Source organism: Ciconia boyciana, chromosome 12, assembly GCF_034638445.1.
Source record: "Ciconia boyciana chromosome 12, ASM3463844v1, whole genome shotgun sequence".
Taxonomy (NCBI): Eukaryota; Metazoa; Chordata; class Aves; order Ciconiiformes; family Ciconiidae; genus Ciconia; species Ciconia boyciana.
Genome location: NC_132945.1, coordinates 23162363 through 23182895, shown reverse-complemented (window position 1 = coordinate 23182895; position 20533 = coordinate 23162363). Strand labels below are relative to the sequence as shown.

The window sequence follows — 20533 nt, the reverse complement described above, 5'->3', positions numbered from 1 at the left end:
GTACGACACGATCTCAGACCGTAACTTGGAACATTCCAGTAATTTTAAAACATGATGCTAGCATATAAAAATACTTTTTCATCCACAGAACTCAAAGCATCTCACAGATGTATTATCACCATAGCTATTTTTTCAGCAGAGAGGGTAATATTTAATGTACAGAGAAAAGACTCTTATTTAAATTCTTATATTAGAATTGAAGGAGACGACGCAGCAGCAACCATCCAACTGTATGTTCTCCGAGAACAACGCGGTTTCAGGACTCCACCTAAAAATCGTTCAGCAGCGACAAGAAATCAAGTATCCAGCACTCTGCAAGAAAAGTGACAGCCGAATAAATTAACTAACTTATTCAAGATCATTCCAGAAATCAGTTTCAGTGCTGGGAACAGAACATACTTTGTGTACTTTCCGGCTGTTTACTTTATTCACTGACCCTAGTGCCTCCTCCATGGCTCCCATGAATAGCCTGTCTCACCTTTGTCTCCATATCCTCCCAGTTCTTTACTTCCTTGGCATATCCTCCCAGCTTGCCCTTAGGGCAAATGATGCATGGTGAGCAATTTTAACCAGCTCTCCAAGTCAGTCCTTCCAATTCCTTAACCATTTTTGTTATGTCTCTGACTTATCACTTTGGCACGGAGGCAACAGAATTGAATGTAAATACCGTGCCTCCAAGTTTTCTGCAATTTAGACTGATGGAGGCTTGGAGGCATCCATCACTCCTCCAGGCTCTGGTGCAGACAGCCCCCAGGGCAGGAACAGGCTGCCTTCCCCCAGTCGTCATTCCTCCCCCCCACATGCTCCCTCGGGGGCAGGCAGTGTGTTCCACAGCTCCCGTATTACCAACATTACCAGTTTCTGCATAGTTTTGTCCTCCTGTACCCCGAGCCCTCTGTTGCAGTAACAAGTAACCCCAAATCAAAGCCAAATTCTCCCATATTAAGACAGTCGTGGAGATTAGCACGATCTCCTGCAGCTCCGTTGATGGTATTAAAAATTAATTCATCTCAATATATCGGCAAAGCTTGCCACAGAAACTGAGGAATGCATTCTGCTCTGTTCCAAACATGTTTTATTTTAGGCTTAGACTCGAGAACAGAGCTGACCCACAGCAGACAGTTCAAATTCCCTTTCTGTATGGACAGATTTTCTTCAGCTGTCATCTACAAGCCAGTCCAGCAGAAATGATCTGTTCACAGATGCTTCATTATGATACCTGGGAAGAAATCAGCAAGAACTTTACAAAATATATCAGCGAGAAGCTGCCCTTGCCTGTCAGTCTCATGATAAGAGGAGACCTAGGAAGTTCAATGCAAAAAAATTGGCTTCAGAGACTCACCAGCTTGCTGTATCCTACAATATATCCAGAGGCAACAAACCATGTCAAGCACGCAAGATGAGTTCAAAGTGTGCAAGAGCTGAAGTGATCTGCAGAAGGAAATCAATACAGACAAACCTGTGTTAAGTAGCCACCTGAGAGATTAGCAAAGATCAGTACCTTAATGAAGAGAATCTTGAGAAACAGGAGAATGAATCGTATTTTTATGCTTCGTACTGTCTTTTAGGGCAGAGCTTGCCTAGCAGAGGTGCTGTATGTCCATAGATTTCCCCATAACATCCGTGATCTGTGAAACATCAAGTAGCTGCATTGATAAATTCTTTGACAGAACTAGATAGGAAAGTTAGCTTTGCAAAAGTAATTGCGTGTAACTTGTATAAAGCAGAGGAAAAAATGCAACAGTCCATGATAGGGCAAGAAAACCAGCTCAGAGTAAGATGCAAAACCTATAAAAGCAGGTTGTGTTAACAACCACCAAACTGAAGAGATTATGATAACATCCGCAAAGAATTTTTGTTGCCTGGGCAACCCTTCAAGCTCATGGTGTGTTTGTGCAGAGCAGAGGGACGGTGACACTATGGATGTTTCTGTGTCCATGGCAAAACAAAAGGGGAAGAGAGGAAGGAAACATTTTCCAGCTTCAGAAAGTTACACTGGAAAGGGACTACTGTGTTCCTTTAATACAAACAAAAAAAGCTGGTTTTACTCAGCTGCTAAAATCCTGTCTTAAATTTCAAAACCAAGGCATGATGTTATTTGTGGAGACAGAATCCCGTTATCCTGCGTGCACGCTGGCAAGAACCCGTGGTCTGGAGCGCAGTGTGCCAGCTGTTTCACACATGGACAGCAGTCGCCACTGATGACATTTAGACAGTGCAACAGATATTACAGCCCAGCCTACTGCCTCTTACCAGCCTCCTTCTTTGGGATATTCTTCTTTCTTTCTCCCTGATGCAAACCACATTTCCATTGGACTCGAGAGACTAACTGTGATTTCAAACATACTAAGAGTGACAAAGCCTCCCCCAAACACATATACACATAATGCGTTTTCAACCAGCAGATGTTTGCCTCATTTTATTCAGTCAAAATGTTTTTGCTCATAGGTGCCTGGATGGATGCTTTCCGCAGAAGAAATAACCCAGACTGAAGTCACCAATGCAAAACTACTGGAAACATCCGAGTCGCCAATGCAAAATATCTGAGCCTTCCTCTCTTTTTAACACCAGTACGGAAACTTTCTTTATAAAAGCACCTGGGTTTCCAGCTCTGCTGCATCCAGCAGGTATCCAACACCCCTGTGGCGAATCCACAGTTCAATTAAAACCAAAACAGAACAAAACTATCCCACCTTTTGCTTAGATTTTAATCCCCTTCCACTCTGTAAGATGGTTAGGGTGTGCCAGTTATAAAAAAAATATTAAAGCCCTAAAAACCAGCAGCATTTCTTCTCCAGAAGGGAATTCATTGTACACTCCCTCCCAGCTTACTCTTTACTATTAGCCTTGCGATAGCATCCACCGAGCAGCTGGGCAATGTCTCAGCTACAGACGACCCTGTTCACTACCCCATTCACTACCCAGGGCCTGAGCACCATGAGGTTCATTTTTCTTCTCCGCTCCTTTGCTCCTCTGCACGCTCAGCTGTGTCCTGGCTTCACGGCTACTCCCTTCGGCTGACGGGTGAGGCAGCATCCTCAACAAGAGGATGAGCAAGATGAACAAAAAACTTTGGGATGAGCGAGACGCTTTTGAAGTCAAGAAGCTGGTTAGTCTAAGAAAGACTGCAGGTGCCGCAGGGCCGGTACCCCAGCCTGTCTCTCCGGGAGGCAGAGGGAGTGGTGGGGGTACTTCACTGACACGTTTGCTCCAAGAAAGCATTCCTACAGCCTTTTTTCCTTTGCAAGGCTCTCCTCATTTCATTCTTTGCAGCACGCTTTCCTTTAATTTTCAACAGGAAGAATCTGTTCCAGAAGTGCTTTTTATTTACTTCCTTCAGCGCAGTCCAAGATACGGTGTTAAAAAGCACCATTTCCCCTGTTTCACCTGGACGCCTCGCAGAAACTGCTGGCAGCGTACCAAACCCACGGAGAATTTCTAACATGGCCATATCCTCCTTTACTTTACAGCAAAGACTACGGGAGTCCATACTCCCGATGTAGAAAGCTGAAGAAATTCTGCATCATCTTGTTTTGAACTGGACAAAAAGAAGTGCGATGCTTTCCTTTCCTCAGCTCTTTTTAAGATGAAATACTGACAGTTCCCCATAGGACATAATCCCTCCTGAAATCCTGCTAAGGATTCTGGACTGACAGACATTAAGCCTCGGAGGAACTTCCACAGAGGCTACATCCAAATGTTCCAACACTAAAAAAGCCTGTTAATACTACAACAATGTGACATACCGGTACCAGGGCAATCACATACAAGAGCCCTGCATGGTGGTAAGTGCGAGACACTGTGCACCACTCTGACGCATGCGATTGAAGAAGCGTGAAGAAGGACAAACGTTTACACCGCTTTTGTGACCGTGAAGACCAGAACTATGACCGAATTCCTGAGAGACAGATGTTCAAGGGAGACCGGTTTCAATGAACAGCAGACTAAAGCGTTTTCCAGCACTAGCTTTCTCCTGCTGTATCGACCTCCCTTCGTAAGCGAGCTGTGCAGCCTGCGCTCAGCTCTGTGCTGCTGCAGCTGCCCCACCACCAGTACCCACGCTAGCGAGTTTAAAGCAAATTCAGCTGCATCTTTGTCTTCCCTGTGGATACACCTTGTTGCTTGAGGCAAAACCATCTCAGCCCACATCTCTCTCACCACCCAGCAGCAACAGCCCAAGACAAACTATCATCTCTTGGTTGGCGTCCTTTGTCACCTTGATGCGTACTCGCAGAAGAGAGCCAGCCTGGGCGCGTGGGGGGCTATCCGGGAGCGCAGCCTCCCTGCCGTAGCTTACACTGAGCTGGAACGAGCCGTCGCTTCCCCAGCCCCCTCATACATTTCTTTTCCTGCCAGCATTAAAATTGTCGGATTGGCATTTTCAGCATGAGTCTGCCAAGATGAACTTGAACTACACGCACATCTGTCTTCTTCACATCAGCGTGAATCTCCTTTCATTGCTTCCAGGGTTGTTAATCCTTCTCCTCTGGGACTGCACCAGGACGGTCCTTTCTTCTTGAGGATAATCGGACTGTCAAACAGGATTCTAGAAAGGACAGAACAGTTCCTTTAATTTTCATTACTTCTTTATAATTAGGTATTCAGTCCCATCAGAGCAGAAAAAGGACAGACGAGTTCAAGGACGATTCTGGCATTTTTTTAATGGCATTCATAGGTAATGGTTAATCAGAAGCTCATTTCAGAACTTACAATTAAGAGGAATCCTAAAGATACAGCTAGCAATCATTAAAGGAAGGAACCAGAAGGGGTAGGAGAGAGAAAAAGGTATTCACTCGACGTAAACCGCTAACACAGAACTGTTCAGACAACTGAAAATGGGGGACCCATTATGGGGGACCCACAGGACAAACTTCAGACGGCCAAAGGCTTATGGAAGGAACGGTTCCCTCCAGTGTCCCTTCAGCCATAAGACTTGTACCCCACTAACAACATAAATCACAGAAGAACTAGACTGGAGTATATAAAAACAGGCACGTACATGAATCACTGCGATGCCTCGCAATGTCTAGGCACAAGGGTAGCACGATACTCAGCACATCAGTGGCACGCGTGTTCTGGTTGCCTTTGGAACAAGAAGAGAAGAGAGCAGGTATTTCCTGCTATGCCAGTCTTTTTTCCCCCATCTACACTGCATATACAAATTCTAATGAAATGCAGCCACTTCTGCGAAACACAGAATACAAAGCAACTGTTTTTTTTAACACAAGGGAGGGAAAACACAGGGGACTTCCAGTTTGACTACGTAAGACACCAAAACTAGATCTATCAAACAGCTATGTCTACAGAAAGTGAAAGACCATAATTTACCATCTCACCTGAAAAACAATTTTCAGCAGTATAAGCCTGCTAGCAGCAAAGTGTCTTGCTGGTTTATTGGTAAAACACAAGAGAGAGCATCTTCAGCTGAAGCATCAATGCCAGGCAATGATTTCTACACAGTCCTGTGCTCACAGCCTCGGAAAATTGCCTGGGTGTCCCAGAAGAATCAAACAAGATAAAGAGAGAGCGATTCAAGTAATGAGTAATAACAAGGCCTGGAAAAGACTGCCTGCTTACAGACAAATGTGATATTTGCAGTAATTAATAAATGTGACAAGACAGAAAGGAGCTGATAGTAAAGTAAGCATGAACAGGTTACAGTTCGGATCTGATACAGTTTAAAGTTTCCACTCCCAATTTGGAAGTTCTGAATTTTATTTTTGTAACTTTTTTTAAAGGTGCACTCAGATCTGGGTTCAGCTTTTCATTTCACCAGAGGTAAAGAAGATTTGGGGTTAGAATTTTTGGACTGAACCTACCCCAACTTTAAACAACAGCATTCAGTCTGACAAAATTCACCTACTCTACCACATGAGAAAAGATTCATTGCAGGGTGAGGTTAGATTGAATCCTCCGATAAGAAAAGTCATTTATTCTGAGAACAACTTCTCTCTAAGCAGCAAATCAGAGTAGTCTGAGACTAGTTTTCTATTTTCATTGTCAGGGCAGTTTCACAAGACCCATGTTCATTAGCAGTCCCTACCAGTCCCTGCAGGACCTGTTAACCAGACGTACGTGGGAGAACGAAATGTAGTACTGGTCCTGAGGAGCATTGCTGAACTTCATTTTTTATTATTACAATTCACCTAGAAAATTTAACCACGACAAAGTCATCCCTGGGACAGGCAGCATATAAACTATCTTCAGAAATGAATTCCCTGCTCCAAAGGTGTTATAACCTCATAAGAGTAAGAGAGGAATGAGAAATGATCTTTCAGGACCACACAGCAGCTCAGCAACACGACTGGGATCCAAGCGTGAGGTTTTCTGGCTCCCCAGCTACACGTCCATCAGCCAGATCAAAGGAAAGCAGCACGGATATTTTCACTCGCGTAATCCAAATGTACATCGCCCAGCTCACGCTCTTCAGCATCAGTCAGCGAAACTAAGCGTACCCCAAAATAAATGCCGGCCCTCCGGCATCAAGGCACTACAGCAAGGAGGAAGATGCACCCAACGCGCTGGTTTCTCGATAGGTAGCTGTGGGGAAGAGCAACCCGTGGGTTGAGGCTTGCTCATCCATCCCCTTGGGAATGCTGAGGACGCAGGAAGCCAGCAGCGCACGTCGCCGTGGCTCTGGGTGACCCGGAGGAGAGGAGGGCACCGGGGGCTCTCCCGTCCTCTTTGTGTAACTACACAATCAGGCCACAATCCCCCCTGCTTTTATCCTGGTGACAGAAGGTGAAAGCTTGCTATTCCCAGCCACATTTATTTATCGCTTTACTCTGGTCTCCATGGAAACAAGTCATGATATTACCGGCTGCAACAGGGAGGTCGGGAGGTCTGCAGAAGCTGCTGGGAGCCAGTGGCACAGAGCAGAACAAATGCTAAAACTAGAAAAGTGTAATTTCTCTGCAAAGAGCAATGAAATAAGTGGCAGGAGAGTTGAAAAGCACTAAATGTGAGAGGCCTGAACTTAATACCACTTCAATTATTTAACAAGATTGTCTCGTCCCTGTATTTGGATAAGTATGATCAAACCTCAGGACTGCTGAGGTCGTCTCATCACCGCTTACAGACAGCGCTGGCATATTGTATCTCTGCGCCCACTGGGCACCTTTGAATTGCTTTTTATCAGCCTTCTCTAGAAAAGATGAACAAGGAAAAAAAAACAAAGCCAGATGCTCCAACCTGAGCTTCATCCTATAGAAATCAACAACATCAGGTGAGTCCAGGCTTGGCTCTAAACAAATAAACACAGATGACAGTAATAACACAGAAACAGAGGCAGTAAATGCATGCCATGCAAGCCTGCATCTGGAGTCGGGGACAGTTTTGCTAGGGACCAGAGCCAGATCGTATGATCAGTTCAGTACCGTCAAACTCTCCTGAGCTATTTAAATGTCTAAATTGTGAGGAATGTGAAATGTCTTCCCTTATCCATTTTGTAAGCTAGAGAAACATTAAGTTAAAAAACATCTTTCCGACAAGGACCATAGGAGTTGATAGGAGACACTGATCTGTCCCGCCTCCAATATTTTCCATTTCACTTACAGAATGTCCATCATCCACTCCCCAGGATACATGCGTACAACGGTTAGCCTCTTCTACAGAATCATGGAATCATTAAGGTTGGAAAAGACCTCTAGGGTCATCTAGTCCAACCGTCAACCCAACACCTCCATGCCTACTAAACCATGTCCCGAAGTGCCACGTCTACATGTTTTCTGAACTCCTCCAGGGATGGTGACTCCACCACCTCTCTGGGCAGCCTGTTCCAGCGCTTGACCACCCTTTCAGTGAAGACATTTCCTAATATCCAACCTAAACCTCTCCTGACGCAACTTGAGGCCATTTCCTCTCGTCCTATCGCTAGTTACTTGGGAGAAGAGACGATGGGAATGTCCCAGTAGATCTTCTGTCTTTACACCCACCTGATATGCCTCACTTGTACCACACAGTAACCACAAACACAGCAATCTCATAACTACATTTCTTGACACAGCTTGTGTACATCTCAGACAGTAACCCAACTTCCTAAGGAAGCCTGGGAGAAGTCTCTAGCAAGGATGGCACACAGCAGCCTGTTACAATTTATAAGAATCACAAACTCTGTTTTCATGGCCAGAAAGAACCATTTGAGTAATTTCATCTGATATATAACAAACAGCATAAACTATATCCTTGATACAACCTCTTGTCTGAGCTACAGAATAGAGTCTAGAAGGTGAGCCCAACCAAAAACTCTGGTTACAAGAAATAATTGCAACGCCTGGATAGGGTTTCCTGCAGTTCATCATTGGCATAATTAAAAATGAGAATGCTACCTCCAGTCTTGCTTCAACTCAGATTATGTTACACATTTGTCTGCCATGCTGAAGAGCAAAACGAGTTTTGTTCCCTGTGCACAGACTGTCATGAAGTCCCTCATAATCTCTGCTTGCGCAATTCAGTACATTCAGTTTCTGGAGTCTTTTGGTAGAAGACAAAAACTAATTGATAGAAAAATTTGCTGCTGTATTTCACAGAATAAACATATGATAGCAGTGGGTATCTTAAATGGGTATTTGCTCATTTTGCCTTTGCTTCAGACAGGCCATTCCCACTGCACTAAATTGCAAAGATTTTTCCACAAAAAATCAGATGTTTTCACCTAGCAAACATCTGAATTCTCCGAGACAGAAAATTGTTCGTGATCTCACAGTAGACTGAAAAGACTCTGAATCTTTAATAACGAGGTCATTAAGAAAGGACATATTATTTCCTAGTAGTGAAGTGCCAAGTTATTCAAAGTTTTCAGCTGCTACAAAGTCAGCATTGGTCCCAAAAGCTCACAGAAGGTGCTAGAGAGCCTTCCTAGAGGCTGCCTATGAGCCATGAATTTTATTTTATTTTTTTAATTTGATTTGGAATAACATGTAAGCCTTGCAGGATGCATGTGTAGCATCAGTGCAAAGTGGCTTGTTTATTTGTTTTCTGGCCAAAAAGCAACAGGTGCTATTACTGAGAATGTCTTGAATACAGAGAATTGCAAATGAACTCTACCTCACAAAGAGTTTGGGGACAGATTTTCAAAAAGCAGCTCTGATATATTTGCAAATTATGTGTAGGCATGCTTGTGAGCATCACCAGCACTTCCAACATATCCACGTGCAAACTGCTATAACTCTCGACATAAGGGGTTCTGCAGGTCCAGGTATCATACCGCCCGCAGCAGCTTTCCTCAGACACTGCCAGCAGCAGAGTGTATTTAGAGTTGTTTAAGCAGAAGTCATGCACTTGCTTTTGAAATTTTGGCCCAAAATGTAAATTGAAAAAGTCAATACCCATCAGCTTGTCTTTAAGAATCTAAAATCTAGAATGTTCAAAAGAACAACAACTGATTTGTTCTTCGGTTTACACAGAAGATGCTGTAGCAAGTGTTCATCTGATAGAATACATTACATCATGTATATGTGATTAGATGTACATTCAAAGGACATCATCCCTATGGGAAAGTCCTGCAGAGCGTAGTAAGAAATACAAACCTACTGACCATTTTCAATTACGCTCGAGAGTCCTGTGCCAGATGAGATTTACACCAGCTTTGTACCTCGTCTTTCTCACACCAAACTGTACTACGCGCTCCTGGTGGAGGCAAGCCAATGAGGCTGTAACATAAATACGCCCAGAGGCAGCACATCCATATTGCCCTACCGAAAAGAAAGAACGAAGAAAGGAATTGGAACTAATTAGTACTGTAATGTGTCTGAGGCTAGATTTAGTGTCATTCAACAACCACAGGCAGCAGAGGAATGAAGAAAAATGGAGCCCATTTGTGGCTTGGTATTTATTAGCATTTAGATAATATGCCCCATCCATCATATACAAGGCGTGTTTCAAAAGTACCAGTGCTCCTGCGTCCTGAGTGCCCAGAACCCTTGTAAATCGCCCTCCTCGGATCTTGCCGAGAATAAAACACATTCATCTGGATGCAACCGCTGGGGGAAGACATTTTTTCCTTGTGATGGAAATAAAGACTGATGATACAAAGGAGTCATAAAAGTAAGAGGCTGCAGATTAAGACAGAAGGAATCCACTCCTTCCCGCTGACGTACATCTGTGATTTACAAGCTGCCAAGCACAGCCATGGGATTATGGGAATAAAATCCCGGTTGACATTGACAGAGACAATTTGAAAGCATCTAAAAATCTTCAGCCAAGTTGGTTGCTCCATTACCCAGCTGGTATTTAGCAGGGCAGAGAAAGGGAACCCTGAGACTACAGAAAAGGGCCTGTAGAGGTTCCAGAAAGGAAAACATTAAACACGATAGTAAAAAAGTTTGATTCCTCTCTTTATCCAGAAGATAAGTAACCATGGACAGCAGCAGGTTTAGACAGGTCTGAACAACAGATCTATTTCCAGATGTTGCAACCACCCACTCCTGCAAGCACTCCAGACAAGCAGTCTGGAATGAGTCTTGTATGTGCCATTTAAAGCACAGTTTAATTTCTACAGGGACATCGCTTCGCAAAGAATGGGTTCTTACCATCATTTACTGCTTAGTGTACAGGAGACAGCGGCAGAAGTTCGTGGCTTCACTGCAATCTTGGAAAGCATGTTGTTTTTCTGTTTTTCAAGTTTATTCCCTAGGCACTCCAAGACCAGACTCCCAGAAATCTCATCAATTTTTGACTCAATAAAACTGTAAGTAAGTGGCTGAAATTAAAGATATAGAAAATTAAACATACACTTAGGCACTTTGATAAATCAAGGCCTATCAAAATTAAACACCAAATGAATCTTTTCATGTAGATTTCTGCTTTGCTAAAGTTTTAATGAGTTTTGACCTTTCATCCCACTTCAGCATGGGAGACGCGTTAAAAAATCTTACATAATTTCCAGGAAAAATAACTTCTTGCCTACCTTTATTTGAGAAAATAAATTGTTCTGGGTCCTAAGTAGTTGTCAGCTTGAAAACAGTCAGGCTGTTCAGTATTTGAGCAGCTGTTAACTAAAAACAAGCAAAGAAAACAAAGCAACCCATTTCATAACGAGCAGCTATCTATGACGATTATAAATCATTAACGTTGGTTAATTTATTAACATAACAGTGACATCGGACTTGGTATTCCTAGCACAGACACATAATGTCTCAAGTTATTTATTTATTTGCATAATCTTTGACAGCACAGGCAGGTTAGATGATCCATGTCTGACTAAAATGGCAATTCCTGGGCTGTTACCAATAATGGTGACAGAAGAATTAACTCACAAAACATACTTGACAAATAGATGAGCTTCAAAGTCTCCAGTGGCTCAGGACTATAGTGAGGAAGGAGGTTAGTAAATAGGAACATTTTAATTCAGGAACAATGACATGCAATTAATATCAGTGCCATACCGTCACATATCCGGAAAACAATTAGGATATGCTGAACGAGCACTTATATTTCCTGAGATTTCTGTGCTAGCAAATACTAGGGATAAAGTATGCTTAAAATACCAGGAAACTGCAGTTCCATATAACTGTTTCTTTAAAGTTCAGTATCTCCCCTTTTTCTCCCCACCACACACTCATGAATATAATTTAAAGGCAGTAATACAGCGGTGGTGCATTGTGTCTTCATGGGTTTCATTCATTTGCACATCCACCCCGTAAATCACCTCACCACCATATTTTGAGGTCTTTAAAGGGATTTAAAATGCCAAAATGTATCTAAGATAATAAACACTTCTGCATTCCTATACCCAAATCCACTATGTCTTTCCAGAACCTTGGAAGAGGCAGAAATTAACCCAGGGACTAACGAGGGGCTCAGCTCACACCTTCTTCCATCCCGTAAAGCAGACCTGGGTCTGATACCCCTCGTCCACTCGACTCCCCTCTCCGCCACCCCACAGCCCCAGGGCTCAGCCATGCAACGGCAGCTTCGCCTCCCTGGGGTCATTCAGAAAAGTTTTTATTCCCCTCCAGTTCCCGGATCCCTAAACCGAAGACACAGAATTCCCAGACCCCTAGCCCTAACAGGCACCTCACTGACCTGCACACAGCTCCTGTTGTAGGCTCAGGGTGTCCTTCGAGCTTGGCTCTGGCTTTGACTCCCATGGGCTCTTCCTGCCTGTCCCCAAGCCCCGGGATCACGCTCTGCTGATTCTTACCAGCGCAGCGGTACGTAGCCAGCCAGATCCCAGCCTGTACCCTCTGCCGCCTGCCCGCACCGTGCCAGCCAGTTCCTCAGCCCTGCCCGGCGCAGGGCTGCTTCAAGGGGAGAAGCTCCTTCAAGGGTGAGATGGTGGCACCCCACCGTCTAACTGCTCCAGCCCAAACTGCCTTCAGAGAGGCTGAACTTTCCCGTCTTGCTGCTGACCCGAGGAATGAAGGCTGCGCAAGCCTTACAGTTTACAAAGGTCTCACCTCTGGGGTGGAACGTGCCAGTTGTTTAACAGTGCATATAACGGCTTGAAAGAGGAAGCGAAAGGAGAACCGTATACCCCAAATGAATCCGAGTTTTAGGACGGTGCAATGTAGTAACTCATCCTGGAATACGGCCAAGGCCCTGGCCTTAAAATACCCTTGCAAAACGTGCCACTTCATCTTTTAAAAAGTGCAGGTCATCACTATCTTGATTGCCAGCATTATCTGAGCAACACCAGTTCCTCCCAGTACAGACAGCTGTTGCATGGAATAAAGGTTGCTACCAACTCTATCACCAACGCTACTCCTCGAAGTCCACACTCAACGGTCTCGTATGAACTGGTACAACCCAGTCTGTTTTTCTAAACTTGTCATAAATAATGTATTACCTGTAACGGTGTGGCAGCGATCCTCTCTTTCACTGGCCATCGTCCTATACGGTTCTGTTCTTGCCTGTTGGATTATCTGAAAAACCCGGCCAAACTCATGGCTGAACTTTTATATCTTAAATTTGACTCCTGGATAAAATCTGGGAGTTTAACACTTGACAGCCTTGGATCTTGCAACTTCTGGAGTAAAGTATGTGAGCATAAGTCTCCTGCTAGAAGAAAAACTGAGCCTGACAGTAAAGGGCTTTCTCAGGGGATGAGCAACTCTCCAGTTGCTCAGCTGCTGCACCTCATGTCAGTTGACTGTAACAAAACCACGACAAAGATGGAATAGGGAGGAGAAGGCTGACTGATTTCTTCAGTCTAGTCCACAAACAGATACAGATGTAGTCACACCAAAAATAGGAAGCATACTTGAAGAAATATGAGAAATTAAACACACACAGGTATATACAGCGTTCAGGAGTGGTGAGGGGTATGGAGGTAATGATATAGCCATACCTAAAGCTAACGTATGACTCTCTTCTCCAACCTTAGCCACCCCACATGATGGCACACCACAGGATTAAAATAAAATGGGTAGATGGCATTTCATGCGCTGTACTGGAACCCCACCGCTGCCCTGTCATCAAACCGATAGCTGGACTTTTTTTAAAGCCAGAAAGCCTCTACAAAACCCAAGCAGCAGGCAAAACAGCTGAACCAAACAAATGACTAACTGCATGCCCATTGCCAGTGACAGCCGATATCGGAGGGGGTATGTGGGAATGACAGATGAGTGCTCTTTTCCATTCTAAATACTCCTGAAAGCCCAAGAAATTAGTAAACCTTATCCGTGGCAGCAGCAAGGTGTCACACATTCGTGGTGACTGGTGTAGGCAGGTAAAAGTGTGTCCAGTGGCTGGTCTGACAGAGCACACGAGGAGGAGAGATGACTGCTGCTGCCTTCTCTGCTTCAGCCGATGCCTCACCTTCTTCCTGCCTTACCCTTTGCTTTTGCTCTTTCTGAATATATTTCTGCATTGTTGCTGCTTCTGGCTCAGCGTCTGCCTTCTGCTAACATTTCTACTTGGGTGATTACACAGCCTTCGTCTCTGCACCTGTGGCTCCTCAGTCTCTCCACCTGCCCCTGGCTCTACACGAGCAGCCACCCACACCGCTGCAAGTGAGGAATGCCTGTCACGGTGCGACAAGTCCTACAAGACGAGCGAAGTGCAAGAAGGAGGCAAAACTTTCAGGGTATCTGTCCCCAGGGAGTTTGATTTGTGCAAGACAGAACAAGAAAAAGAGCATGTAAATCTAAAGTGTTTTGCATTTTGTTTGAAAATGCTAAAACCTGTCACGGCCCCCACACTTGCTTATCCACAAGCTGCTTAGCTCGTAGGTCCAGCAGGCTATGGCTGCCTGCACAGCCACAAGGCAGGCTGAGCCTAAGGATTTCATTTGCCCTTTGATCCGGTGCTGTGCCCTTCCGAAAGACCCAAAGCCTTGGGCCCAGCCAGGACTATGTGAAAATGCCGTGAGGGCAGGTGGAATCCGTCATGCTCACCCGAGTGCTCAGCCTGGCCCATGCCGCGCCGAGAGGAGGTCCCTGCTTTAAATCTGGCAATCAACAGCATGCACCCAAAGGCTCTCCCTCGGTACGCCCCAAAGTTTACTAAAAGCTGTGCTCGAGTGTAGGTTTGAGTGCAGTGTGATACAAGAGGACTCTGGACTCAAGCACTGATGCAAGCTCACACCCAAAATATCGTATAGATTTACCTGTTGTCTCTGATGTGAACCCAAGCCTAAATACAGGAAAATCTTCTTTTTCCTTTGTGATGAATATGCATAAATTTGTGTCTTCCTGTGCAAAAAGTCACATCGTGGACATGTAATCATGAAAAACACCGTATAACTTTACTGCAGACCTACAGAAATCTCGCATGATGAATCACTTTTTCTAAAATTTAAGTAGCACGCATTGAAGAAACGTGACAGGCGTCTCATTTGAGTTACCGGCTGGCACTGTCCTGTATACCTGCTGCACTGCTGAGCCAACGCCAGGTTCATCATATGCATCCTACTTCTATTTCCGTTTCTATTCAACAGGAGTTACAGATTTTTATTTCAAGGAAGGTTCATGGTTCTTCCTGAATTATTGTATTTTTACCGGCGCACGAGCAAAAGTGCACCTCATAGGAATGAGGCTGTGAAAAGAAAAGAGCATGAAAGGCTCCATTAGGGAATGCAGGAGCCATTCAAGATCTTCTCAGGATTAACAGCATTTTTATGGAGATTTAGGTGCCCGCCTTTCTGCGGATGCTTTCAATAGGAAGCTGCAGTAACTTGACTTAAAATTAAATGAAGCTACTTATACACATAAAGTTAACCAACCACTCAATTAGTTTCCTAGTCAGTCTTTTTTTGTAAAATGAAAGAGGGGGAGGCATTCATGTTCATTTGTCTCACAATTAAAACCTTTTTTTTTAAAGGGAGGGGATTGAAACTTTGCTGTCTACTCACAGGGAAGAGATCTGGTGTCTCTGTATGGAAGCATGCTGTCGTCTAAAAGAAATTGAATGTTCATCAAAATCACACCGTATTTTAAAATGCCTCTCTGAGCATCTCATTTCTGAGCTAACAGCTGCTTGCACTGTGGGTAGACAGAGCTTACTCTTGCACCTCAGCACATTCCTTTCAGTGATGAAGTGACAAAATAACAAGAATTGAGACATCAAGGGGAAAGTGGAGGAAGACAACCCCTGTGCAGGGTCTTGCTTAAGTGGAAATGAGTTGTCTCACATGCTTTGTTAAGAGGTGGCATCCCTACCATCTCACACCTCTTCCTTTCCTGAGTTACCTTCTCCCTTACAATACACTTCACAGCTAAAGCGGGTACTTCCGCTTTCCCAAGGACACCATCCCAAGGCTGGTCACCCAGGGCATCGAGACATGCTTACATTCCTCAGACCTGTCAAATCTCTCAGGCTGGCTTCGCTCTTCACTGGTTTTCTAGACTGTATCATCTTGAGAAATAACGATACCTAGGAGCTGTTGTCTGGACATGGGTTTGGCTTTTGATCGAGGGGGGCCAAAATCCTGAAAAGCCGGGTTTGCCAAGGAGCCTTCCATCAGAGCACAACTAGATTTGGGCTGCTTAACAGGTTGGGTTTAGGCCTGTTAAAGCTTTGTGCAATGTTATCCTCTCTGTATCAGGATACAAGCATTCTGCTAATAATGCCACAATCTTCTCTCATGAAATCAAATTACTATATAATGTCACCGGACAGTCTTGGCTGGGCAGATGAGTGAACGCCAGCCCTATGATTGTTTGAGGATGAAGCGCCTTGTTGTAAGGACCTGTCCTAATGCTTTGTCAGGGTTCGTTGGCTATTGAGAAACAAATATCTCAAAGGGCTGAAAGGCTGCAGTCGTGATTCTCGACAAGGAGGAGACAAATGTGAGGCACTGCTTTGAACTCATTTCTCTCCTGAGGTCTCAGCTGTAGCTCTGGCAGGGTGACAGTGGAGAGACACTTGCAATGTGTGCAGACATTTCAATAGCTGTGTCTGCTGCCTTAGAACAGGACAAGATGTTGAGGTATGGTTATGTTATTTCTGTTCTCAGAGGTAGAAGAATCAGGGTTTTTTAGAACCTCTATGACTGTTCATCTTCAATGCTTTCATTGTGCATTTCAGCGCAAAGCAAAAAACCACTGATTTTCTCTGTTTTTTCCCCCTAGAAATATCCATAGTCATAGCAGGGAACTGCATGAAAATCAATTGTTTTTCCATGGACTACAGTAAGGACAGTGTGAACCAGGCTGCTTGCTTCCTAAGAAAGTACCAGCAATTCATTACGTGCTTTAGAAGCCCCACCCTGCACAAATTCTGACTTCACTATTTTTATCTGCCTTCTGATTAAACTTTATCTTTAAGATATTCATGACTATCATTAATTACCAGATTCCCCTGCAAATATCTGGGAACCTATCTCGGGTCTGAGAGATTGCCCTAACACGGTCAGAGGAAAACACTCTTTTAAGATTTTTAAAGAGGAGCCTGAGGCAACCTGGGACCGTGGAAGCCTCCCATAACTTTCCACTAAGCAGGCAGAGGAATAAGCAACCTAAGAGACCGTTGCCCACAGATTCCCAACCTTTCTTCTTAGATCTGTATCCTCCTTCATCATCCTGCTACATTCTGGTATCTCCACTGGATCATGAAATCTTCCAAACACATGGCTGGGTGGTAAGCAGCAAGGGATATCTCATCTTGTAGGCAAAGTGATGGGTAACCAGACTCTTAAGCCCCTAATGCTGAAAGCTCTTACACACTTCAAAATTAAGATCAGTGGTCTTGGATTAGTTTGAAGAGAAGCAGACTTTAAAAAAAAAAAGCAACGAAGCAGAGGCTTAGGCTGAGAGCCCATTACTTGCCTCAACTAGACAGCCTAATCCTTCTGCTGAGCTTAACGGAAGTACTCCTTACAGGGTAGCGAGAAGAGAATAGTCAGACACTAGTTAGGTTGAAATCTGGGTTACAGGTATGGCTGTATGGTGAAATGAGGATAAGATGAGGTAGTAACACTTACCCTGTAATTAAGGCTAAATGCTAATGGCATTCTCATGTCCGTTGTGACTGCAGCCAAGCAGCGCTCAGTCCATGTCGGGCTGCGGCAGACTGCAGTGGAGCAGCAGATGTGGTTTACATCGATGGCTGCCTGAAAGAAGAAACCTTTAATTGCAAATAAAATCGAAAGTCGCCTCTCCTCTTTCTACTATTTTAGAGCACCGTGTAAGTTCTGCAAGAAGTATGTATGGGAAAAGTTTAACACGTCTTTTGTGTCATGGCTTGTGCTAGCTAAAGATAATAGACAGAGATGCCACATCCTTCTGTCCCCATGTTTCCGTGTGGTGGCAGACACCGTCAGGCAGATGCAAACGTCTGCGCCGCTTTCCTGATAAGATCTGACAATATTAACAAGATTCAGGAACCAGTCATCATGGTGAAAGATCAGAAATGGCTTCGTTTTACTCTTGAAACCTGACAGAAAAAAATGTGTAAGTAGTGAGAGTGGCATATCAGAATGGGAGGAGGAAAGAGGAAAAAAAAAAGGCAGGGGGAAAAACTAATTACAATCTGCAGCCAATTTGAAACACTTCTCTTGGATGGACTCGTTATCAACACTGCGACCAGGCATTTCACCTACCATGGAGTGCCTGATAAACACTGATATTCTGATATTAACATATTGCCATCTAGTATCTATTAATGCTCATTAACGCTCCTTTAGAGGCTAGGAGAACCCTTCCCGTGGTAGTATTTCCCCCTCTATCTGCATCTTCTTTTCTTCCTTTTTTTTGCTTCTGTGGTCAGGCAGGAATCAAACAGCGAGAGTTTCTTGCTAACTCCTTTCGACATCTCTGATAAGGTTATCTGGGATCCTAATGGTACATCCTAAACTTAGATTCAGAAGCAGAAAATCACTAATGGGCTCCTGTGAGCAGTGGAGATTCTGCTCTTTTTAAGGCTTGAAAGCTCCCTGCCGTGGATTGAGCCAGTTTGGTCTGCTGACATGAAAAGCTGTCAATCATCTCAGTCAGTGCCCTCACTAAGCAAGGCATTTCATAAGCCACATGACCCAACCAGTCAAGACACTGAGCAGGGAAAGGCAACAAGTGGCTTAGATCTGTACAGTGTTATTAGGGATAGAGATGGGAGCCTACATGCTCTCAGACATTGGCTGGTTTTTTTTCCCCTACTCTTCACCTTTGCCTGAAAGGGAATGTATCAACAAAGGGAAACTTCAGCAAGAGTTTAATCAAAGCTTCAGGCAAAAAGGCTGGAAGTCTGTCCATGTCTGTTAAAAGGCTGAGAAAACTTTAAGGTCTGTTGTCAGACAGTGGCAGCGCTCATTATACTAAATTCTGGACTCACTATTAGGCTAAAATGAGGGCCCATTTCTACAAAGTGCAGAGCTGGGAAGAGAAGAGAAGAGAGTGAGTCCCAACGACTCTTCAATAAATCAGATGTCCTTGCTGGCCACTTGCTTTGTTACTCCACACACATGGCCTTTCCTTGCACGTACACATGTTGCTCTATGTGCGTCTGGCTCTTTGCACAGCAAAGACACAGTCCATTTCTCTTTCTTGTCTGCAGAGATGATCATCAAATGAAAGGCAAAGTTGCTTCTGATGGAGTATCTGTAAGGATCAAAGGGAGATGGCTGTTTTTCTCAAGCTGGTGTTGAAGTAGAGAAAAAGAAGACAATCCTCGGAAGCAAAGTTGCTTTGGCTTCTATTCCTACCCTTCCACTGGGAGCGGTACTGGCCAACACCACTGAAGAAGGATGAGATCAGGCTTCCATTGCCGTGAAGGCTACTGTCCTGAACAGTGGCTGTTTTCCACTTCGACTCGGGACTAGTGTATATGACACAAGAAGTAGAACAGAACTGCAGCTATTCTGAAGGACTTTCTGGACCTACGTAGCAGCAAAAGGAAGCATGTGACCACTCTCAGACCAGCATGTGGTGAACAAAGTTCCCAATCGCATCTCATACTGTGTGGGTCAACGTTCAGGACTGTCCTGTTCACATACTCATCGCAGCAGCATGCACAGTGGATACGGAGCGATTTCTGACGAGGAGGATTTTTACAGAGGGTATTTTTAAAAGCCTGTTGTTCTTGTTAGTCCTGATGGGGAGGAGGAGCAAGAGAGGAAAGTGGAAAATGAAGAGGCAGCTAACTTGAGGAATACTAAAATTGCAAGCAAATAACTGTAAGGAAATAAAAGCTATAACAAAAAAAATTTGTATCTTTCAGGGTTTGATGAATTCCTGCCTGTGAATCTGACTGAATCTATTTAGAGGATCAAATTTCATCCTGGTATATGGATTTCCAAAGTTTGTTGGAGCTACTTCAGCTTACGCCATTTGTAAATATGGCTCATTGTGTCTGAAAGATTGGAAATGCCCAGCACAGAAGTAATTGCACAGCAAATTTCCTTATTATGAGCCCAGCTGGTTAACTGAGGAGACCAACACCTCTGAGCTCACCTACATGATGCAACCTTGCTAGTAAATCAAAGAAAGTCACTGCTAAAAAGTCATTGCTCTTCTGCTAGACTTGTGGAAATCTGTAGGATAGGTTCATCCTATATGTTATGCACGCTCGTATTCCCTGCAGCCTTCTTCTGTAAGAGCAGTTCACCGTAATGGAAAAAATGAGTGGAAAGCAATTGCCACATTCGGTTTGTGTGCGCTATTAAAAATGTGAATTAATGATACACAAAGCTGGCAACAACATCTAACCTCAAGACAGGAGTCCTCTGGAAAAAGATGTGATCATGTAATTAAGGGGTATATCATAATGTAAACGGGCAAAGGGGCTAATTAAATTCATAACATCAACCTCCATTCTTCTATTTTCTGATTCTGGAGTTCTTCAATTTGCAGCCTTTATAATATTAGTTTAATGTAACTTTTTGTGTACAATAAAGAGCTTTCTTATTAGCTGTGGTTTGTCTGTTCTCTCACTTGCATGCCTGCCTGGATTGAGTCACAGCACAATGAGTCTCTTGCCTCCTGAAGTCATGTAATTATCTCAGGATCTTAAATTAAAAAATAGGACTCTTGTAAACCTCTCTGTTCTGAAGAAAACTGTGAGTAGGCGAATCCAGTGTAACCAGTGCGTTTGTGTCTGTGGAGAGCCTGAAACAATAGTTTTGAGAGATATCAAATGTCATGTGTGTCCTACTAGAAAA

The 20533-nt window shown here is 44.0% G+C and overlaps 1 long non-coding RNA gene across 1 annotated transcript; it reads right to left on the bottom strand.

Annotated features, from left to right (window-relative positions):
- Positions 1 to 1083: 1083 nt before the first annotated feature.
- Positions 1084 to 15295, bottom strand: LOC140658546 (uncharacterized). Its single transcript, XR_012044760.1, has 4 exons — positions 10907 to 15295; positions 10530 to 10699; positions 1343 to 1431; positions 1084 to 1219 (listed from the first exon to the last, which is right to left on the bottom strand). It is a non-coding gene; the product is annotated as an uncharacterized lncRNA (long non-coding RNA).
- Between the last annotated feature and the right edge of the window lie 5238 nt (positions 15296 to 20533).